The 10,039-nt window shown below is 49.7% G+C and overlaps 1 protein-coding gene across 1 annotated transcript in view; it reads right to left on the bottom strand.

Annotated features, from left to right (window-relative positions):
• The window catches only part of TRIB3 (tribbles pseudokinase 3), a 13,515-nt gene extending 12,716 nt beyond the window's left edge, over window positions 1-799 (bottom strand). Inside the window, exon 1 of the mRNA XM_014456429.2 lies at window positions 725-799. The gene's annotated coding sequence lies outside the window, so the exon portion shown is untranslated. The remainder of the gene's footprint in view (window positions 1-724) is intronic.
• Between the last annotated feature and the right edge of the window lie 9,240 nt (window positions 800-10,039).

Below are 10,039 nucleotides of genomic sequence, written 5' to 3' on the forward strand. Positions count from 1 at the left end.
CTTCCGACGCAAGTTTCTCGGGGACACGGGGCGCCCAGGCTCCGGCTCTGGCCTGGGTGATGCAAACCTGAGCTAATCAGCCGCCGCCTGATGCGCTCGGGCCCGGTATTGCACCATCCCCGGCGCTCCGCCCCTCGGGGTCGTGCCCGAGCGCGCCCCGCCCCGGCCACACCCTCACCCGCCAGGGCACCTCGCCTCTCGGGCCCTCTAGGGGTGTCTCGCCGCCAGCCCTTTCCCTTCCCGCCCCGCGCCCCAAGTTTGAGTGTAGCTACCAGCCACGGATTCTCCCTATCATCTCGGGAAACGCATTTTGCTTTTCTGAGCCTCAGTTTCCCCCTCTGTGAAATGGGAGAAAATGTCTTTCCTTCTCAGGATGGTGCTGAGGAGAAAAAGAGCAAACCATGATAGTGTCCCGGGCGCTTCCCGTTTAGCAGGCACTTTCCCACCAGTGCATTCTTAAACCTTTAGAGAACCCGTGGCGGCAGGAAGCTCGAGTACTCCCATTTGTACTAAGGTGCAGCTCGAGGCTCCGCTCTGGGAAAGCAGCCCAGGAACTTGCAAAAACCAGACTTATAGAAGCTGATTCGGGCTCAAAAGGGCCAGTGTAGTGCCCTGGGGAGGCCTGACGTTGGGTGGGCTACGCAGCATTCATTTGCTAAGAGCAGTGCAGCCTAGTGGTTAAGAGCAAGCACCCTAAAACCAGCCTGCCTAAGAGTGCACTCACCTCTGCCCAGACCCACGGTGCTACGTCCGTCCGGAAAGCTCTTTAAAACCCTGCTTCAGCCTTGGGAGCTGTGGCTCCATTGGTTGGGCGTGGCCCCGTGCATTTTAAGATTACCGGTTAGATTCCCAATCAGGGCACATGCCTTGATTGCACGCTCTATCGCCCGTAGGGGGCGTGCAGGAGGCAGCCAATCCATGTCTCTCTCTCTCTCTCTCTCTCTCTCTCTCTCTCTCTCTCCCCCCTTCCCCCTTCCCCCTTCTGTGTGTGTGTGTGTGTGTGTGTGTGTGTGTGTGTTTCAATTTCCTATTCTATGAAATGGGCTTATAAATAGCACAGCACTCACTTTGTAGGATTGTTGCTTGAATTAAATTAATACATGTAAAATGCTTACAACAGGGGATGGAACATTGTAGGTGCTCAATAGAAAGACAGATGCTTAATAGAAAGAGTGGGCACAGTGGAGGCTCGGAGAGGAGAAGGCAGCCATAAGAGGACTTGCACCCCAGGCCTGGCAGGCCCAGTGGCACTTGCTGTTTGGGGAAGCATCGCTGTGCACCCCCGGCATCCGGCACCCAGCACCTTTCCGTGGAAATCCTGTTTGGGTCTTGGTGTGGAATATACCAGTGTCAAAAATAACTCCTCAGGCAGAGGCTGAATGTGAGGCGAAGGGAGTCGCCTTTGTTTCCCTGGTTCCAGAACCCCAGGGACCAGCTCACCTGTGTCTCAGAGCTCTCAGGGCACAGCAGGGGAGTCTGGGATTTCATTTAACCCTGGAGACTCCGCTGCCTGCGAGGGATAAATGAATTCATTTTCTACACCAGGCACTCAGACTCAGGTTGGAAGGACCCAGAGCTACAAGGGGCAAAGAAAGAAAGGGGTTGTTTGTCTTCTGAGCGCATCTATGAAGCCAGCACTCTGCTGGATTTATTCACACACTCCTAACTTTGTTTCCTGCTGTGTCATGTTCTGAATGCAGGGGACTTATCCGTGACAAGACTGACCTACCCCTGTCCTCACAGATTCTATAAATTAGTGGAGAGACAGACCATAAAATCAACAAACTAAGATGATTTAAAATAGATTATGTGTCATGTCTTTTCTGGAATAAAATTGGGTAGATTTGTTCTCTATCACGTATGACCGAGGGGGAGATCTTTTCAGTAGGAATCATCCAGAAGGTGCTGCTTAAAGGAGTATCTTAAGCAGGGGTGGACAAACTTTTTGACTCGAGGGCCACAATGGGTTCTTAAACTGGACCGGAGGGCCGGAACAAAAGCATGGATGGAGTGTTTGTGTGAACTAATATAAATTCAAAGTAAACATCATTACATAAAAGGGTACAGTCTTTTTTTTTTTTTTTTTTTTTTTTTTTTTTTTTTTTTTAAGTTTTATTCATTTCAAACGGGCCAGATCTGGCCCTCGGGCCGTAGGTTGCCCACGGCTGATCTTAAGGAAGAAAAGGGATGACGAGTGCAAAGATGTGAGGGGGAGACAGGAAAAAGTAAGCGCAAAGGTCCTGAGGCAATGACAGAACTGAGGTGGGTGCTGTCATCTCGATTCAGGGTCAGGGATTTGCCCAAGACCACCCAGCTCATTGTAGAGGTGGGCTTGGATTTGAAGCTGGGGCCGCTGGCCCCAGAGCCCACACTGGTAGGGACATTTCATAGTCTTTGCAAACCAGCAGCCTCCACCACACTTGTAGGTGTATCTTCTCTGAAGCGTCCTGGGCTTGGCTCCCAAGTTTGAGGCCAATGTCACAGTTGAGGGTGTCCAATCCCAATTCTCCGGATTGGCACTTTCCAATAGAACATAACATGAACCATATGTGTAGCTTCAAATTTTCTAGTTACGCATTAAAGAAGAATAAAAAGAAACAGGTGAAATTAATTTAATAATATATTCTATTTAATCCAATATATAGCATATTATCCGTTCAACAGATAATAAAATATTAATAAGGTAATCTAATTTTCATACTAATGTCTTCAAAATTGGTATCTCATATTAGTTTGGACACAAATCCGCATGGAATTGGCAACCGTTAGTCGGGCCAACGTGGCTCCGTGGTTGAGCATTGACCTATGAACCAGGAGATCACTGTTCGGTTCCCGGTCAGGGCATATACCGTGGCTGTGGGCTCGATCCTCAGAATGGAGCATGCAGGAGGCAGCCGATCAATGATTCTCTCTCATCATTGGTGTTTCTATCTCTCTCTCCCTCTCCCTTCCTCTATGAAATAAACAAAAATATATTAAAAAGTAAGAAAATAAATGGTGACCAAAACCTACACACACACACACACACAAACACACACACACTCACACACACAATTAAATGCAAAAAAATATGCACTTTCCTGGAGAGAGAGTTCTGCAGAGAGAGTTCTGCTTTCATAGATTCGCTTCTCTCCAGGCCCAGAACATCCTCCACCCAGGTGTCTGAGCCAAGAGGGCTGCATTGCCATTTGGTGTAGTTTGTTAGAATGAGCCCAGACTCTGACCCTCGGTGCTGAGCACAGGAAGTTGGAAGGCTGTACTCCAAGAGAAGGTGCGTGGGGGTCCGAGGAGTGCTATGATAGGAGCCACGCCTGCTCCCTCTCATTCCACTCAAGTGTCGCTAGTGACTGCTGCATACCTGAAATCCCACGCCTGGTGTCCTTAAACTTTCATCTTTATAATTCTCCCCTCTAACGCGTGGAGAGAGTTCTGGTTAGGTTTTAGGTTTGGCTGAAGCCACTGACCCTGTGAGATTGGGGGCAAATCATCTCTACTTTTGGGGCCTTAGTTTTCTTGTCTGTAAAATAGGAAGAGAGAGTTGGATTAGGTCAGTGTTTTCCAATATATGATATGCACAGCAATGGTTTTAGGGGCTCCAGACGCTATTACATAACATCGAATCCTATCATGATACGTATATTTCCTTTTGATTTTCTCCCTGTTCCTCCAATTACTGGGGGAGAAAATCTCATTTAATAGCTTCTGTGTCTTTAACACTTCACTGGCTAAGGACGCGAAAGCAGAACTCAGCTCAGAGCTGTCAGCAAGAAATGGGATTTAACTAGAATTTTAAAATCTTGCTTTGCTTTCCTGGTATTTAACTTTTATGATTACTTCACCTTTATGGTAAATGATAGTGGTTTTCCATTTGAGGTCAGTAACTTTCCACTTTAAATAAATTTTTAAAAAATGAGTTGATCGAAAGCAAAACAGTATAGAACTACTATATGGATTTGGGCCAATGGACTTGGGAAAGATGGTGGGTGATTCAAGAGTTGCAGCTTTAACCTCCGCTTGGGGAGCCCTTAATAAGAGACTGGGCACCACCCCTGCTCTGGGGTCTCCCAGGGGCTTTGTAGAAATCCTTCATCATCTGAATCAGGCTCTGGCTGGGCCCCGGGAAAGACAGGCAGACCAGGGCCCGGGCAGCGTCAACCCAGTGGTAGCCACAGCCCTGCCGAGGGACCTTGCTCTGTCTGCCCTGGAAGCCTGGGCTTCCTTTGCAAAGAATGTAATTCCTCTGCTGGCGCATCGAGCATGGCCCCGTGTGGGTGCTTCCCTTACATCCTCTCACTGCACCCTCCAACCTCCCCACCAAACTGCTGTCTCATCCCTGGAGGAAGATGCGGAAACTGGGGCTCAGAGAGGTGACATCACCGCTCTAAGATGGGAGGGGGGCAGTGGGATTAGAAGCCAGTTGGTCTGGCTCAATGCCTGGCAGGTCTTTGGCCACTGCTTTATGCCACCTCCCAGACCTGAACCAGGTGTATGACACTGAGCAAGTCACTCCGCTACTCTGAGACCCAGAGCCGACATCTTTAACCCGGAGTCAATAAGGGCATCCTCCTGATAGGGTTATTGAACTGCTCATTGTTATTGGTAACTGCTATTGGATTAAATGGAAGTTAAATGAGTTAATGCAGGCAACGTGTTTAGAAAAGTTCCAGGCACTTGATGATAAGTGACTTATCTCATTTCCATGGAGCCCAGGCTGCCACCTCTCCCCCAGCTGCCCAAACCCACCCCCCTTGAAAGCTGAGGGTGACAGGAGAAGTAGGGTCACATTTCCTGAGCATCGCCCCTGAGGCGGGCCTGGGCGGTGGCCTTCATCTGCTCTCTCATGTAATCCTGACCACAACCTAGGAACCAAGGAGGAATTGATGCCTTTTCACAAGTGAAAAAACCAGGTGTCAAGGGAGAAGTAACCGGCCTGGATCACACAGAAAGCCATGAGGATCTGAACCAGGCCCCAGTGTCCCAAAGCCCATGTCAGTCTGTTACTTCAGGAGCCTCCATGAGATCCATTGAAAGTTCCTGGGGGGTCCCATGCCCTCCTCAAGGGTGAGAGATCCTCTCCCTAACCTGTGGTGGGAGGAGCTAGAAACGGCACAAGGGGGGAAAGTTGGTTTCTGGTTCTGACCTTGTCCTGACAGGGGGTGACCTTGGGCAGCCACTAGGCCCTGCCTGGCCTCAGCCACACCATTACTGCTCTGTATGTCAGGGGTGGGGCTCTCCACGCTTCTAGGGGTCCTGCTGCTCTCTTTACCTCCCAGCAGGAGGAGGAGGGAGCCGCTGATCCACCCCCTCCCAATACTCGCTTTGCTGATGAATTGCTGCCATCCGATCCCTTCCTGCTTGCCCGCCTGCCCCCTGGGGGTCCTGAAGCCTTCCAGGCTAGGGAAGGAGAGGGATTGTGTATATTCAATCCAGGCCAAAGCCCAGCCCTTCCCTTTCTGAGAAAAGACTGCCGGTCTGGTAGGGCCTAGGAGGAGGTTGTCGAGGTGTTCAGCCAGCAGCCAGTTGCATCAGAAACCTTGCGCAAGGCGCCCCATAGCTCTTACCCCCACGCTCGTCCCCTGAGGTGCCAAAGTGAGGACTGTTAGGCCTTGTAGGGAACACCAACCCAGGCCTGGACCTCAGGGAGTGGCCGGGGAAGGCAGGGGATGGAGGGGAGGGTCTGGGACAGGTGCTGCTCATCTGCTTGGGGGATGGAACTTTAGGCTGAAAGGTGCTTCAGGAATCCAGAGCCAAGCCACCGTCTCAGTCCCACTCTGGAGAAAGAGGACACTGACTGAGCCTATTCCCTCACTTTGGACTCCAACTGGTCTCTGACTTGGAACCCTGGACACAGCCTGGTCACTGAGCCCTGAGCACGGCCCTAGCCATGGCTAAAGCCTGACCCTGTGCCCACACTGAGCGCTGACTTGGTCACGGACTGGGCACACTCCGTTTCCCAGGCTGACCCCTGACGTAAGTCCAGTTCCAGCTCCTGAGTTATAATCCTGCAGACACTTAGCTCTAATTCAGTGATTTTCAACTGGGGTGCTGCATTTCAAGAATGTTTAAAACATGCAATGCCTGACTATTTATTTAGTCGGGGGCACTGCCCTCTTTTCCTTTAGATTGTCAAATAAAAAATTACAATAGCCAACACAACAATAGCTGTCTGATATGAATGAAACAAAATTATATCTTTTTTTTTATCAGCTTGGCAATAAAATATATATTTTGGTGTGCAGCGGAATTTCAGTAATTAGTTTCTATGTACCATGAGATGAAAAAGATTGAAAATTGCTGCTCTAATTCATGAACCTGGACGCCAGTCCCCAGATAAGCCCCAACTCCAGCCTCAGGCCTGGTCAGACACTCTCTGGAGAATCAGGAGAGCTGTGCTCAGGCACAGGCATCCAGAGCGTGGCACCTGCTGGCCTCCCTTCGGGCCCTTTACCCACTCCCAGGCTGAGGGTAGCTCAGGGACTGGGTGGAACTGGAGGCCCCATGGAGCTGTCCTCTGGCCAACCCCACACTGTGACTCAGCCGGGAGCTGGGTGTGGAGTCAGGGCCCTGCTGAGTCAGGACACGGAGGGAGGCCAGACTCTCTGAGGTCTAAGCTGCAGGCGGGGTTTGGGGAGGGCCTGGATCTGCAAATGGATCTGGGCGTGGCCGGTAAGACCATTAAGGTAAAGCAGTCCAGCCCAAATTCTATCCACCCTCATCTACCCATTTATTACACATTTTCCATCATTCATCCATATGATTGTCTCTCAGAGGATATTGTCCTTTTCCTTCATAGCATATATGGTAATTAGGAATTATATATGTATTTAATGACATGTAATTTTTATATATTAATAATATGAAATTAATATATATATATCCCCCACTAAATTGTAAACTCCCTTAGGGTAGGCACCTGCTGGTTTGGCTCATCAGTATATCTCCAGTGCCTAGTATAGTTTTGGGCATGGTAAGTGCTCAGTAAATATTAGCTGAATGGATTCAATCCCTCCACCTATTTATTCATCCCTCATCCATCCATTTATCATTCACCCATAACCCATTTCCCACCATCTATCCATTCAACTTTCTCCGACTATCTCTCCATTCTGGAGCTACCTATGTATCTTTTTAGCATCAGTCAAACCATTTATATTTCCTTCATCCATTCAACAAATATTTACTGCGCACCTACTACATGCCAGGCACTGTTCTAAAGGTTGGAGATACTGCAGTGAAAATAACAAACAAAAATGGGGCTTACCCCCCACCCCCAGTAAATAGAAAATATGCAAGAAAAACCATAATAAATACTTAAATGATAGGGCATGTTGGAGGGTGATAAGCAAAAAAAGTAGAAGAGTGGGTAAAGAGGATCCGGAGCGGAGGGTGGAAGCAGGCAGTGGCTCTAGTGAGTTCCAGCGGATCCCACGGGACTCTCTGGGGGGCAGAATGTTCTGGCAGGGGCAATGGCTTATGCAGAGGCCAAGGGGAAGCTTGACTGGTGTGCTGGTCAAGGCGGTCAGTGTGGCTGGAGTGGAGCAAGTCAGGGGAGGTGGTAGTAGATGAGGGCAGGGGGGTCAGGGCGGGTTCAGACCATCTGGAGCATTGGAGGCCTTTGAAAGGACTCTGGGAAGAAGGGAGCAGAGGTTGCAATACTTTAGAGAAAAATCCAGTGGCTTAGAGCAGGGCAGCGGCTGTACAGGTGTGATTGGATTCCGGGTAAAGCTAAGAGGTGGAAGTAACAGGATTGCTGATGCTTCAGCTATGGAGTGTGAGGAAATGGGAGGGGTCAAGGACACCTCCAAGGTGTCTTGGCCTGAACAATGGCAAGTGTGTAGCCATCACATGAGATGAGCAAAGTGTTTGGGGGAAGACCAGAGGTTCAGCTTTGGGAGTTTGAGTTTGAAGTGTCTCTTAGACATGCTAGAGGAGACGTTGGGTAGGCAGTTGGATGTATGTGCTGGAGTTCAGGGGGGAGGTCTGGGCTGAAGATAGGAACTGGAGAGCACCAGGGACTGAGGCCTGGACCACCCTAGCAGGAAGGGTTGGGAGAAACAAAGTTGAGGTAGGAGAACAGCCAGGAGAGTATGAAGGCCTGGGTGCCAAGTGAAGAGAGAAGATGTATTAGGGGGCAGGGAATGGTCAAAGCTGTTAGTCAATTTGGAAGATGAAGACTGCAAGTTGAGCATTGGATTTAGAAACAGGGTGACCTTAACAAGAACAGTTTCCATGGGGGTGGGGTGGGCAGGTAGAAGGGTGACTGGAATGAATTTGAGAGAAGAAGAATTAAAGGAAAAAAAAAAAGGAAAAAAAAAACAAAAAAACAAAAAAAAAAAAAAGAATTAAAGGCAGTGAGTACAGACAATTTTGCAAAGACTTTGCTGAAAAGGGGAGCAAAATAAATAGTGGTAGCTGTGGGTAGGGCTGTAGGATCACAGGAACGCTGTCATCTTAAGATCCATCCGTCAGCCATTCATTCATGAAGCCATTCATCCACCATCTGTCTGTCCATCCACCATTCACCATGCATCTACCTGACCATCCACTCCTCGTCTGCAAGCTAAGAGGTCTGTCCTGAACTCCTACCGAGTCCCAGCTAGTGCTAACCAGAGAAGGGCGGGCAGGTTCTTCTCTTCCAGGACGTTCTGTCCCAGGGGAAGAATTTAGCTGGGGACAGGGAATGTGTGGACATGTGGTACTTTCCAGAGGACAAGTTCTAAAATATTTTTACTTATTTATATTTTGGCTCAAAATTCCAAAGGTACAAGGTATAGAACTAGAAAGTTCTCCTCCCATTCCTGTCTCTAGCCCCCTCGTTCTCTTTCTGGGGGTAACCAATTATCTTGTGTTGTCCTCAGGGCATTAAGTTGTAACTATTTACTTTCCCTGTGTACACAGATGAGAGCATACACAGTCCTTCAGGTAGCTTTTTCTCTCTCTATTTCACAGTTTGCCTTAGGGAAGACAAGACCTTCCTGCTTCAGAAAGAAAGACCTTCGGTTCAGAAAGACCTTCCTGACTTTTTGTAGCTTTGTAGTATTCCGTTGTAGGGATGTACTGGTTTATTGAAACCATTCCTTGTCAACGAACATCTGGTTATTTCCCGTCTTTTGCTATCACAAACAATGGAACAGTGCTGCAGTGTTCAGACACGGGGAGTAGATTAGAATTTCTGAGCTGATTTCCTAGAAGCAGAATTACTAAGTCAAAAGTCTGTGCATTTTCACTTTCGATGGAAGTTGCTGAATGACTCCCCGATCCAGACGGAGCCAAAGCGCCTCCTACTGGCAGAGCGTGAGCGCCACCCTGGGCAGGAGCCTGCGCTGTGGGGGTGTCCGAGCTTCGCCGATCCGATTGGGAAAAGCAAAGGTGTCTCACGCAGCCTGTATTCGTTTCCCTTGTTCTGACATGAATCTTCTCCCGTTTTACAGCTGCTAAGGCAGAGCAGGAAGAGGAACTTCTCAAGGTCAGTGCCCCCAGGCCGAGGCCGCTGTGGTGGGCAGTGAGCGCCCGTCTTGGGAGGTGACTCAGCAGAGGGAGGAGGAGGCCAGGTGGTTGCCTGGCAAGGGCTGTGCTCAACGCCTCTGTCCTTGGCTTGCCCTCTCCTCCCAGATGTGCCTCTGGGCTGTCATCTCCCCGAAGTCTGCAGCCCCCGAGCCACTCCAGATCCCACCCCCACCCTCCCACCCCACCTCCCACCCCACCCCACCCCACCCCACCCCTCCTCAGGAAGCCATCTCCCCCTTCCTGCCATTTCAAGTTCCCTTGGCCCAGAGCTTCTGGAAGGCCGAGCTAAGGGGACAGCCAGCCCTCCTACGTGGCCTCGTAAGACCCCAGGGAAAATGTTAGACTCTTAGGTTGTCTCTGCTGGTCTGGCACTCAGTGACGGTCAAGCCCACACCCCTCATCATGGGGCAGTGTGCAGAGTGTATGTGTGCTGATGTGCGCATATTGGTGTGTATCGCACAGGTGTGTGTCTCTGTGGCAGCCTCGAGTAAAGAAAAAAACAAACACCTGGTTCTGGCATTGCAAGCTGGAC

Source organism: Myotis lucifugus, unplaced genomic scaffold (assembly GCF_000147115.1).
Source record: "Myotis lucifugus unplaced genomic scaffold, Myoluc2.0 scaffold_60, whole genome shotgun sequence".
Lineage (NCBI taxonomy): Eukaryota > Metazoa > Chordata > Mammalia > Chiroptera > Vespertilionidae > Myotis > Myotis lucifugus.